Genomic DNA, 13704 nt, shown 5'->3' with positions numbered 1-13704 from the left:
TTAAAATTCCTATCTGATACTTACACTTGTTATAGCAACATATTTAATTCCAGAGCTACATCTTTTAGCAGATTCTTTTACTTCATTCAAATTACTAATCGTTTAGATTCTCTCTGAAAGTCTTTCCTCCCTCGCTCCCCATGCATGCTTAACCTAATTAACTATAAATGAGAAAAAATGCTATTCACATAAAAAGAAAATGTTAACCTATAAATTATCCAGTGCTCCCTCCTGAGGCTGGCAACGCCTCTCGCAGAAAAGCTCAAATGTTGGTGCAGTATTCTTGGCTTCCTATCCAGTTTCTGCCACCCAAAATCATTTTATACAACACATTACTCTGCCATTTTGTACATCTGGCAACATTTGCTGATACTAAGTCCTCTCCCGTGTTTTCGAGATTACACGAAGGAGGATTTCCAGGATGATTAATTGGAGAGAGAAAATCATTCCTTTACATTTCAAGGAACATTTGCAGAAGACTAATGGTCATTTATGGAAATATGGCCTCTTTATACCCATTAATGTCTTCCAGTGCTCCCTGTGGGTCACACAATTAACCACCCATTTGTGTTTCTTTGCTGCTGTCATCCCAGGTCCTCTCGGTTGTCATCACCAGTTGAGAATCTTCTGCTCTGTCCCAGCCAGATCGAAAGCTCACTCAGGTCTGTGGGACTGAGCTGTCTAAAGGACAGGGTCCTTGCTCTATATGTTTCTCCTCAAAATCCACTTTTTTCCACAGGTTCTCAACTGCACTCTGCCAAATTCCCCCCCCCCCCCCGCCCCCCGAAAAGCTTTTCCAAACGTATTTTTAAATAAAAAGTAGAGAGATAAAATCCTTTGTTTTCCCATTCTATTCCCAGGCTTTTGTGACTTTATTCGTCTCACTCTCCAGTGGTGATGGAAAGGGCATTGCTGTGCCTAGCACAATATTGTTCTGATCCATAGCTAGAGCTCCGGAGTGCTTTAGTATCTTACTGTTATTATCATTTTTGTTACCATTATTCACAATAATAACATTCATCTCTGATGAAAGCTGACATAACAGATCCCTGTCCAGTAACATGACAAACGTGCGCCCAGGTACCAGCTCACATCACGGGCACCACCAGGGATGCTGGGGCACAAGCGAAGACTGGCACTAGGCACTTCTGAGGGAAATGACCTTCCCATCACATTTTCCATGGTTCCCTGCTGTCTGCCCCTATCTCCCCACCACTGCAGGACCTTGTGTCAGCGCCCTGAGGGCACTAATAGGCTGAGAGATTAGTTTTTACACAGTATGTTGCCCTGTTTTTTTCCCTTTTGCCAATGAAAGTAGACAGTGCCTTGGCAACAGCCTCTAACCAGACATTTTTGTACACTCTTTATTGGAATTGGCATCTAACAAGCTCTTGGTTTAACTAACCACCAGTCCCATTGCACTACTCAATGTTCACCCCATGCTGCTGTCTGTGAGCTCCAAAACAGCTGTATGTTAAACTGGGAAGGACAAGGTGCTTACAAATGAGGTACAAAGTATAGGTTATCACACATGAATGGAAATCTTTTCTTTTCTTATCCTATCATTATCCTTTCTCATTTTGATTTAACAGAAGATTAAAAAAAAAAGTACACGTATGTTGAACAAAACGCATAGTGTTATTAAACTATCCACACATAAGTTGTATTACATTTGATAATACCATCCATGTCATGAGCCTGGGGTCAGGAAATGAGTTCTCAGTTGTTCCACATCGGTACAACATGAAGATTTCTCTGTGGTGACCTGAAAATGAGGAAGATCGTCCTAAGGACTGAAGCACATGCCAGTGCCGTCATCTCTGCTCCCTGCCAAAGGGCTGCAGCCACATCCCTCGATATCTCCCATATCCGGAGTTCAGACACCACAAGGAAGCTGATGTCGTTTCAGACGATGTCCAAGTCATTCACACGACGCTGGTCCCAAGCACGTGTGGTGTTGTCACCTTCTAGTGGAGATGGCTGATGGCTAGAACAACCTCTCTTTCCAGCGAGGCTGAAGTTACGGCAGTCAGCCCCCACCAGGGATGGGCATGTGTTGACATCTGTGGTTTGTTACAGTTTCCTTTGCTATCCATGTAACTTGTTCCAGGTATTTTATGAATTGCAAAATATCAACACTAGGGATTTTTGCCCTTGATATCAAAAGAGACATACCCAAGCACAGAAGAAAATGAAGAGAGAAAAGGAGAAATGAGGACAACACCGATAAAAACAGGGAGGAATGCTATATCAAAACACAGTAAGTTAAAGAAGAGACAAACTGCTTATCTGTCCATTCCCAGTTCCCTGAAATTTTCCCAAAATGGATGGTGCTTGGTCACAGCTGAGAAGAGATGGGCCCTCCAACTGTGCAGAGACAGCCTCATACCGACACAGGAAAGCGAAGTACAACCTACTTGCCATTCCTGAACACAGTAAAAAGAAATGGAGAGAGGAAAAACTCAGGAAGAAACTACTGACATTTTGCTTTATCTTTCTAGATAGCAAAATCATCAAGACGTGGATTTAATGAGTGTGTGTGCATTATGTGGTTCAGGAAACACCGTTGCCATTACACAAGTTAGTTGAAAGTATTATAAGTACACAAGTCTGCTAAAATACCCTTATTAAAGGTATATATAAAGTTGAGGAGAAGATAATGTCATCCAATCTTTTCTTCTTTTAACATTGCTTCAGGATGATTTACACACTTTAGTAGAAAATGCAAGAGCCGTTCCACGTACGTTCACTCAGATTTTTACCTTAATTTTCCCTCAGGAAGCCCCGTGCTCTTTCCTGTGGTCACTCAAAAGAGTGAATCAGGACCACAGGACCTTGCAGACAGCCCCCCATCAAACCTATCCACCCCGTTCTCTCCCCACAACCTCCCTCACAGTTCATACCTGCATTTCCCGTTCCCCGGTTTCCTCCGGTGCCGTATCCATTTCCTCTCTCCGATTTCCCTGCCGAGACACTGAGCACATTCCCGCAACCCCTCGCCAAGGGAGCACCAGCCAGTCCTGCATTTTTCCATGAACCCCCCGCTTCCAATGCCCGCACAAATCCTAACCGCTTACTTTCCTGTTCGCTGCCAAGAGTCCCTTTCATGAATGGGTTTGCAGGAGTACAACCGCTAAGAATTTTAGTTAATTGGTACTAATTATAGTTAACTGTAATTAGGGGCACATTCACAGGGGGGAGGTAGGGCTGGAGGAGGAGAAGTAGAATTCAGTACGCTCTCAACTCTGTACACACACTTAGCTGAGCAGGGTTAATAAGAGTATCACTCTGGTTCCCAAGCACACAAGAGGTAAATAGAAGCCATTTTTCATGTTTTATTCTGCAGAGTACATTTTTACCATGGCCCATTTTACAAGTGAGGTAAATGAGTCATAGAAAAAGCAAGTAGCTTGACCAAGGCTTTGCAGTAAGACATCGGCAACGTAGAGCACTGGAGTAACTACTTTCCAGCCCACTTGATCCTCATGAGAACAAAATCTTGCATCATCATCATCATCATCATCATCATCATCATTATTATTATTATTATTATTGTTATTGTTATTGTTGTTGTTGTTGTTGTTGTTGTTGTTGTTGTTGTTATTATTATTATTATTATTATTATTATTATTATTATTATTATTATTATTATTATTATTATTATTATTGCTGTGTAATAGCTACCCTCATCTCCAGCATCAGAAATTTTAGGCTAAGCTGTGGCACAGCTGCACAACTGAATTTTAATTAATCAGTCCCTAATCCCTGATTAAGGGAACACAGCAAGAAGAAAATATCTGAGAGAAAATAAACTTCTGTCAGAAACAAAAATATTCTTTGCGAGGCTAATGTCCTGCATCAATATACAACTGATAAGATTCAGTAAGCAGCAGTGGAAAAATATTAGAAAGTCTGTTAGGAGACACTTGGGTGAATATGAATATTGTGTTCCAACCTTTGAAATCCAAGCTGTGCTTTAAGATTGTAACTACCTTTTTGCTCCAGAACAAAAAAAAAAAAAATTGAAAGGCACGACTATTAAGCAAGGATAAAGGTTGAGTCATAAGCAAATGTCATGTTATAGATTTACCTACCAACAAGAAGCCAGCGGGGTTCAGGTCAGGGGTTAATGAAAGACATCCAAAGGTCATTCAGTGATTATGTGAGAGCATGAGTTTAATAGGGCACAGGGACGACAGACACTGACAGAAGATTTATACCAGAGGTGATGACACCGCTACGAATACTGCTGATAAAAAGAGCCCCAATATCGGACTGAACAGAATGATGAATGGCGCACATGTCTACTCACACTTCTCATTATAAGCTCCTTCACTCATGGTGGCACTTAGCAGCGTTTATTTACTGTGGTTTGATGGTACTGAGAAGAAGCACAGTATATCTAATACTTTAAATGTGGACTTGCCATATAAAAATGAAACAAGAGATAAGATTAGACCATTGAATAATTGCCCAGCTTTCCTGCAGAGATTATATTCACTAGTGCTAACATTATTTTTTCCCTAATGTTCTAGTGTACGAACAGCTCAAGTGAATTAATTTTCTAAGGCAGAAGGTCAAAGGAAAATAACTGATAAGTATTGTGCCTGCTATAGAATATCACTTTACAATATTCTCGCCTCCTCATTTGTCAGATAGAGAATAAGAGATAATATAATAAAGGTATATAAACATATTTTTTGTCATGCCATATTTACTTTTAGTTGTCCCAAGTGCTATTTTTTCTTGTGGCTATTGGTAGGAAGAAGATCAGAGAAGTCAGCCAAAAATGTCAAATAAAAAAGAAAATAAAAAAAGAATAAACCTTAGGACCAAAACCAAGGAAAACCGAGACCTGATGAATAACATGCACTGCACCAAGAAACTCCTTTTCAGACTGTTATGTATTTATCAAACCACTGGAGTGTGAATTCTATGAATAAGTCTTATCATCTTTCAGGCAGCAGGCACAATAAAAATTAGAACTACAGAAAATTGTGGGTATTACAAAAGGTTATTTCTATCAATTCATACGTATCTGTAGATGCGAATGTCACAGAAGAAAGTTCTGTATGTCTTTCCACTCGTACCTTCACTCAGAGATGGAGCAGTACTGTATGACGTCATATTTAACATTTAGTTGGACATGGAGCAACATAAATAAATCCCTTCTCAACCAAGAGATGTTGTAGTGTACGCAATTTTAAGAGGTGGAGAGATGTAACATTCTGAGCATAGACAATCATCACTCTCCAAGATAGTTCATTTAGTTACCTCGCGTGTGCTGCCATTATTACTACTTCCAAATACAATAAATCTGTATCTTATACCGTATCCATCTTATGGTACCTGAATGTCTCCCATGTAATAGAAAAGGGAGGCAGCCACAGAAATGCATTGTTATTATTTCTGTCATTATGGTTTATTATGGTCCATATTACAAGTACTAGTTTCGCAGAGGTCATTTGGGTAAGCAATGGCTTATTACAACAGAGGTTCACAGTTTGGTCCTAGAAATGTTGCAGTGGCTGCTAGATGTCACAATTATCCTACATCTTGCGCTCACATGTAATGAAAAGACGCTGCCTCTCCCAAAGAGCTTGCTGTCCCACAGGTCTTCCATCCTAAAAAAAGCACACATGAAAACCCTCTTAGCTGATTGCTTGTGGACAAGTTTTCAAGAACCAGTTCCTTGAAAGAAGGCCAGTGCGTCCAAGTTACAGCCTCCAGCCACTTGCTGACTCTCTAAGTAATGAAATGTAAGTATTCAGAGAGGGAGGCAGTATTTCCAACACACTTCGGAATACTCCATCCCTGTAGAAGAAATAAGTGATAAACAGGAAAAAAACCCTACTTGCATTTCAGAAAGATAGAAATATTTCCTGGGTTACCTTGAAAATCACATATTGATATGTAATGTCTGGAGGGCATCTGAAGGTTCAGTTGATCCCTTAGGATGAGGGACCTCTGATGGACTCCAGAAAAGCAGACACAGGCCAGGCAGAAGTTGCTCAAGTGTCATGTCTAGTTAACAGAGAGAATTACATCGCTTATACTTCTGCTTGACTAGGAGGACTAAAAAAAAAAAAAAAGTAAATGTAAATAAAACCTCATCCCTGTGCAGCACATGAGACCTATCCACTGTATAAGCCAAACGGGAACATAAGTGGTGCTGGCTTTGTAGCAGGCTTCTGCAATATGGTAAACTCCAACCTGAGTGGAAGAAATGTCTTTTGCTACCATACCAGTTATTCCACCAATTTATACCCCTAATATGAGTCACAGACTAGCTGTTTTTAGCACTGATTCTCAGTCATCTCTTCCGTCTATGCCCAGAGCAGATGGACATATATACACTTTTATTTAAAGGACATCACCCAGTTTTCCAATGTTTTTCAAGTACTGTAGAAGAATTTACCAGAAATACATTTAACCGACATTTTCCAACAGCAGGGTACTTACTGATCTTTGAGATCTTGATACCCACGTTCCCCTTTGGAAAAAATAATGTAATCAGTTTTATGTAACAAAGCTTTACACTGGGCTAATAACTAAAAATTAATAGATCTATATCAACAGGGCCATGCCTCCATTAAAATACAATGGGGGGTACACTCAGATATAGGAAAACGGATGAAAAGGCAGGGGGCAGAATGTTTTTTCTTTAAAGCTCTGTGGTCATCAGTGACACACTGTCATTCAGCATGTTTTATTGTCTACTTGAGTCAAATGAATAGACCAGTCTAATGGAAGCCACAGTATTTCCAGATAGACAGCGTGTTTGTTACTGAGGCAGATAATAAAATGTAGGTAAAGCATCTGAAGCATCTCTACAGCAAATGAGAATGAGATTTCTTATTTATGAATAGGAAAAATAAAACTTGAACAACAGTCCTTATTTATTATGCAGCAAAAGAGAAAGCCAGGGCAACTGAAATTCTGCTTATAGAGCAAATAGAAAATGTATCACTTTTCTAGCACGGCCACAAGAGACCAAGTTTAATCTGAAGATATAAGATGTAAGATCACTGGTGGTTATGAAGGTAAGATCACTTTTTCTGAAGCAGCAGAAATTCACTGATGACAAAACATTACGCATTTTAGCCCACGTTCAGGTTACAAGCACGTCAAACTACTTCTAAAGTCTCTAATAATATATAGTTAAAATTTCATAACTAGAATAAAACATGATCTTTATTCTGCTGCACCACAAATGCTGGAAAAAGCTGAGCTAAGAGTCAAGAAATTGTATAAGCAGATTACTCCCAAAAAGACCGGTGCATGAAATTCCCTTATTTTTTATAATAAATTTGGCAACTGAAACATGGCTTGGAATTTACCTGGAATGGAAGATCTTCACACGACTCTCAGGAAGCACATTGGAGAAAATGACAGTGAACTCCTGAGAAGCTGGTGCCCTTTTGCAAACTAATTATATTATTTGGAGTCCAGCATCTGCCTTGGAGATCCAAACTCAAACCAAACTAATTATCAGATAATCTAATCTGCTGGATTTAGATCAAATCTCTATAAGAACTGATTGCTAATTATACGTATATGCATGTATATATGTGTGTATCTGTATGGACAATATCTTTAACACTCTCTATGAATTTAATGAATTTAGTTCTTGAAAAAGCTTTCTTCCAAGAAAAGCCAGAGGAGAAAGTATAGTGACAACAGCCATAAATCCACAGCAGAAGGTCTGCTGGGTAAGTAGCACGGGGCACAAGTTGTAATATTTCACTGTATTTAAAGTATTTGTGTTCCCTTTGGGTACGTGTGTTTATCTTTATGCAAGTCCTGGCCTGCTCAGAGTACTTCAATTCCTGGGTAATGGAAATAGCATCAGAAGCCTGAATCTCATCATCTTTTTTCATAAATGAATCAGTGGAGCAAAAAGAAGAAGAAGAAAAAAAAAAACCTACAAAAAACCACTAGGAACAATCCAAACACAAACACAATACTGAGATTTTATTTGTCTCTCTACAATGTGAAGGCCAAATTCTTCGCTGGGGTAAATTTACAATGCCAGCAGAAATTCAGGTCCAATATGCGGAGCCTAGGAGTAAAGGGATAAGACAAAATCCAGGAGCCAGTTTAGGCTGGTCGTAGTTCAGTGATCCACATCAGCAATGCAGCTGGGGACATATTTTTCAGTACATGTAAAGTCCTATGTACTTTGGTTCAACTTCTGTGTACTAATTCTGCTAAAACAGATAAGACTTTAAAAAATCTTCCTCATTAAACCTTCTTAAACCTTCCTCATTAAACCTTAAAAAATACGTAGAAGAGAACTAATTCTGTTAACAGATCCATTTGCTGTCACATTAAAATATAAGTTCAAAAGGTTCATACCCCATGTTCTGGTTGTAACACTAAATCTTACACAACATGGCTAAATCCCTGCTTTCATCAGAATAGGACAAGTTGAAGCAGTAGCCCAGAAATCCAGGACAGCCCAACAACTCTTTTCTGACATTACCTGGTGGGTCACTGTAGAAGAAAGAGACAATTCTTCATATTTTCACAAAGATTATAGCCAAAGTGGTAAAATAATAAGGAAGGACAGAAAGGGTTTCAATCTTTTAGGCTCAAAACCCCTATAATACAAATTCCATTGTATTCTGTTATATTATGTTCTTCCGTCTTCTTTCCTTCTCCAGCATACGGCTCTCCAGTGTTGCCTCTGTTGCGACTGAATAAACGTAATAGTTCTCAGACAATCATTAATCTTTCTTGTCTTTTTATAGCTTCAGGGAGAGTTACGTGGAGTTGGTTGCTAGCTATCGCTCTGTTTATCCCCGTGTTCCTTGCACAATCAGGTTGCCAAACACCAGACTTCACTTTTTTCTTGCCAAGCTTGCTGAGGCTGCATGTCATCTGCTTGGAGGGTTCCCAGCAGAGCGCCGGTTCTGGCTGCAGGTGCCTGGATTGCAACCTATCTCTTGCTCTAGGCCTGGGCATTGCAGGTGGTGGGTGAACCACCTACCATGTGCTCAGCACTTGCTGGAGGCCATGGCACGGAGCTGCCAGCACAGGAATTTCTGGCTGCTCTGGTGTAAAATAACCAGGAGGGGCCAAAAGTGTCATGAATATAGGGTGAGACTCAAGAGCACTATGCCACTGACCTCTCTCCTTTACCAGGCTCTGACAGCCCATTAATAACAATATCAGATGGGATGTTTTATTATATGAAATTGTGTAGCTATGTAGAGATTCGGAGACTAATTGCCTAACTGAGGGTGTGTAATGCTCTTCTAGATGCCTTAAGAGTGTCCCTCCCCAGCCGCAGCTGCAGCCTCAGGATGGTCTTGCATGTGGCTGTCACATCCCCAACTCCATGCAGGTGTCCTGGATGCCTTAAAGTGCTTCTAAGATAGACCCTGAATCCTATCTTTAGGCACCTGAATCACTTACTGGTTGTCAAAAGCAACTAAGGCTGATGGAATATATTTCATTAAAACTGCTTTTAATGGAAAATTGTGTTTCTAAGTGAGCTCTTGGTTCCTTTATTTTTGCATTTTGCATCGTGGGCTTTCTGAGGGAAAGGTCAAATTAGAGAGGAAGTTGAATGCTGCAGAATGGAAATATTTGTTGGAAATGAGAACTCCTGGTATTTGAATTGTCACTGTAAATTTGCAGATTTCCATTGGCTAAGAGAAATAGACATTTTTCAAACTTCTCTGTAACGTGTCCTTTCCAGCAATGTCAATGCCAGCAGTGATTGCTGTCTGACACAGCCATGCCTGAGACTCGTTGCAACACAACCATTCCTCAATGCTGACCCAGATAACCTGTGCTGTTGAACAAATTACACAGGATAACATCATTATCTCCTTATTCTGAGGCCTAAAAGTTGGATGTCTATGAAGTTTGTCATCTTTTCCATCTGCAACAGGTGAAAGAAAGAAACAGCCTTCTCCAGAAGACAATTTTTTAAACTTAAAATAGATACATCAAATGAACAGAAGGATCACTCCGTATGTGCTATTTCTCTCTACCACCTGCAGAGGAATCTGCTGCTCTCTCCAGACTGTAAACTCTGCAGGGGTAGACTGGTTCGCACTCTGTATTTGTACAGTGAATAGCAAAACAGGGGTGGGTTATTGCCCTATCTCAAAATAAGTTAATATGAGCTGCTGACATTTTTTGTAGGCATAAATATAAAGTCTGTAACTCTACAAATATAATGCCAATCGAAATAAGTTCAGTCAACAATATTGCCAAATGCAATTGGCATCACAGTTGCTTGCTAATGACGAGATGGCAAGCCGTGTGATACTGGGTAGGAGCTTTGCAAATGCAGTTGCTAGAATCTTTTCCTTCTTTGTGGGTCTGAGATGCCGCAAATGGAATGAAAGAGAGAGAGAAAGAAAGAGAGAAAGAGAAAGAAAAGAAAGAAAGAGAGAAAGAAAAGAAAACGAAAGAAAGAAAGAAAGAAAGAAAGAAAGAAAGAAAGAAAGAGAGAAAAGAAAGAAAGAGAGAAAGAAAAGAAAACGAAAGAAAGAAAGAAAAAGAAAGAAAGAAAGAAAGAAAGAAAGAAAGAAAGAAAGAAAGAAAGAAAGAAAGAAAGAAAGAAAGAAAGAGAGAAAAGAAAGAAAGAAAGGAAGGAAGGAAGGAAGGAAGGAAGGAAGGAAGGAAGGAAGGAAGGAAGGAAGGAAGGAAGGAAGGAAGGAAGGAAGGAAGGAAGGAAGGAAGGAAGGAAGGAAGGAAGATAATCTGAATTTCATGGCTGCAGAGAAATTGTGAACCTCCAAACCCTAAATATATTAACAGAGAAACCACTTCCGTCTGTCTTCAATGACACATATATTTAAAATATTTTCAGCTGAGTTCAGAAAATACTTTAACTTCTTGTGCAAGGCTGCTTTTCTTCTCAGACACTGCAGTTTTTCTGTTTGCATTTCTTATGCCATTCTTCGCATCCACTCAGCCACCTATTTTTAGCTTGATTTGACATGAATCTCCTTCCTGCCCTTTTCGCATATACTTATTCATCTGCCCTAACCTTATTTTGACTCTTAGCAACTGACACACTTATGACACGTGCACACACACCTAGAACTGGAATGCATTCATATACATTCTCTGTGTATCTTCAGGCTCCATACTGTCCTTGCTTCCCACCAGAATTTGTCACCAAAGAAAACATGCCCCAAGGAAGCTCAGTGTCCCAGCTATTTAGTCTGTCTATTGAATCTAGATGTTGTATGGCACTATAAAAATACAGTAGGAAGTCTTTAATTTCTAAATCCCATATCTGGATGTATTCTAACATGATGATGATTACCTTGCATTTTCAATATCTTATTTAAATGTCAGAGTCCTTCAGTACTACAGCTGTTTGTGGCTCTTTGGCATGTGATGCAATGAGGTTATCTTGGTAAACTTCTGACTGGGCTGGACTCCATATCTCAGAAACCACGACTGTGTTTGGCAGTGTTTACTCCCTCGATAACTATTTTAGCAAGTACTGAATGAGTGTGGCAGCTACATCAGGGCTGAGCCACACTGGCAGAGTGGTACAGGGAAACTCATGCTGCATTTGTCCACGCAGCACCTTTCAGTACATAAATAAAGGACGTTAGCCTCTGGAGCTGACAACCCAGCATCTTTTCCAAGGGGCTAAATAAATAAACAAAAATACCTTTGATATCAGCCCTAGAATTGTGTATCCTGTTGCTAACCTGAGATAAGCACAAGCCCCTTTCATATGTAAGAATGCATGTGATCCGGCGATTCCACATTGCTCCTCTCTCTTTTTCCTTCCCTCTCTAAAATGGGAAATCAATTTTATAGAACTTACCCACTGCACGCTATGCTCTTGCCAAGACCCCAGACTCGTTCACAGTACACTGCCTCTTTGTGCCTGACAAGCTCCCCATATGTTGCGGGACTTGTCAGCCATGCTGATCTTTGCCTGTGACCCAGCTGTGTGCTAACTAGGACGGCTACTACGCCTTCTTTTGCAGATAATAAAAGAGACAAGACAGCAGCCTCAGCTGGTGAAATAAAAGGCATTTGTGGAAAATGTGCCCAGTTCTATAATTCTTCATTTCTGAAGGCCTTCCAGAAGCCTTCTGTGTGCATGGAGAACTTCCAAGAAGGCTTTGAAGGAGATTTATATTCCTGAAGAATATTTTTATAAATTCTATAATTTACAACATTTTTTTACAATACTAGCTAAAGGCCCCAGATAACAGCAGTACTTGATGTAGTTGTCTGAAACTCGGAATGAGGAAGGGACAGGCATGGCTTGTCGCGAAACTGCTGTTGGTCATCGGCCATCCTTCAGCACAGTTCACAAGCAGGTTCCTTCACAGCTCCTGCTAAAGGGATGCCACAGATATTCAGGATCTTCAGGCTGTGCTTGTGGAGATCTACTGACATTCATTCATACACCTAACAGAAAGCAAACTTGGCCTAATCTTTGAGAACAAGACTCCTACCCAGAGGGTCTTCTTATACCAAATGCACTCTGTGGTTGCCCCACTACTCCACACAGTACAGGCGTGCTTAGGGAAAGAACAATAACCTTGGCCTGATGCTGTCCTTATCTATATAATCTCTGGAAGCCCTACCAGGAATCAGCTCCAGACTTCTACAGAAGGCTTTTTCTTCTCATATGTATAGACCTTTCCCAAGCTACACATGCATATTGTTCCAGACGTTTCCTGGTCATTTAATCACGGATCACCACAGAAAGACTCATGTTAGGTTTTTCTGTCTACTCTCTTACTGTCTCTGTTTCTCATCCATCCATCCATCCATCCATCCATCCATCCATCCATCCGTTGTCTTCTCACCCTTCCTTTATTGTCCTGTTCTGGGCACACCTTCAGCCAGGCAGACTGGCCTTGGCTCATGCAACCAGTGTATCAGGCAGCTATGAAGGCCTTTACAAAATCAAACTTTTAAAAAAGCCACGTTTATGGACATGAGAGCAATTCCACTCTTTCTACAGGTATGTGGCTGCCCTATGCTCCTCTGCTTTGTATGAACTTTGCCGAGGTTTTCATTGTCAGATTTATCATATTCAGAGCAATATTTATTTCGCAAAACTAAATCCAGAATATTCTGTATTGTCTTGTTCTGCAGCCAGTGCAATGAAATAACTCTGCATTGCTTTCCAAAAAAAGATGCTTCTCCCATGACATTTTATAGCAATTCCAGTCAAAGTCGGAGCGAGTGACATTTCTCTGCAGGTCATATGTCTGCTTCCTTTGTCTGCAAAACTATTTGCTGATGTATTTATTTTGGCAATTTCCAATTCAGATACGTTTTCCTATGCTTTTTCCTCATGCTCCTCCCATTTTTGTGCAACCGGACACTGTACCCTCTAGGATAACCAGATGGGTGTAAGGACCGAGTCTTCAGCCGGTGTAAATTGGCAATGCCAATAGCATCCTTGGAGTTGCACTGATTCACACCAACACTGGTTATTTATTTTCTCATATATTAGCCTTAATACCCCTCTACTAATATAGCTAATATTTCTCACATGATCAGTTTATTTTTCTAGGAATCAAGCTCTTGTAATTTTATAGTACCAAACACAGCAGCAGACCTGACTACAACTAATCTGAATTTATTTGTAGACAAATCATTACCTGACCATATATACACATGCCTAGAGAAGGAAAGACCCAGCAATCATTTGCAGTCTCCACCTACTTATGCCACACTTTCCTCTCCAATCCA

At 40.2% G+C, this 13704-nt stretch overlaps 1 long non-coding RNA gene across 1 annotated transcript; it reads right to left on the bottom strand.

Annotated features, from left to right (window-relative positions):
• Positions 1 to 5428: 5428 nt before the first annotated feature.
• LOC148052383 (uncharacterized) lies at positions 5429 to 11905 on the bottom strand. Its single transcript, XR_015698650.1, has 3 exons — positions 11810 to 11905; positions 5892 to 6024; positions 5429 to 5624 (listed from the first exon to the last, which is right to left on the bottom strand). It is a non-coding gene; the product is annotated as an uncharacterized LOC148052383 (long non-coding RNA).
• Positions 11906 to 13704: the final 1799 nt, after the last annotated feature.

Source organism: Nipponia nippon, unplaced genomic scaffold, assembly GCF_047370975.1.
Source record: "Nipponia nippon isolate SJK-2023a ecotype South Korea unplaced genomic scaffold, ASM4737097v1 scaffold_5, whole genome shotgun sequence".
NCBI classification, from domain to species: domain Eukaryota; kingdom Metazoa; phylum Chordata; class Aves; order Pelecaniformes; family Threskiornithidae; genus Nipponia; species Nipponia nippon.
This window is presented reverse-complemented; position numbering and strand designations above follow the sequence as displayed.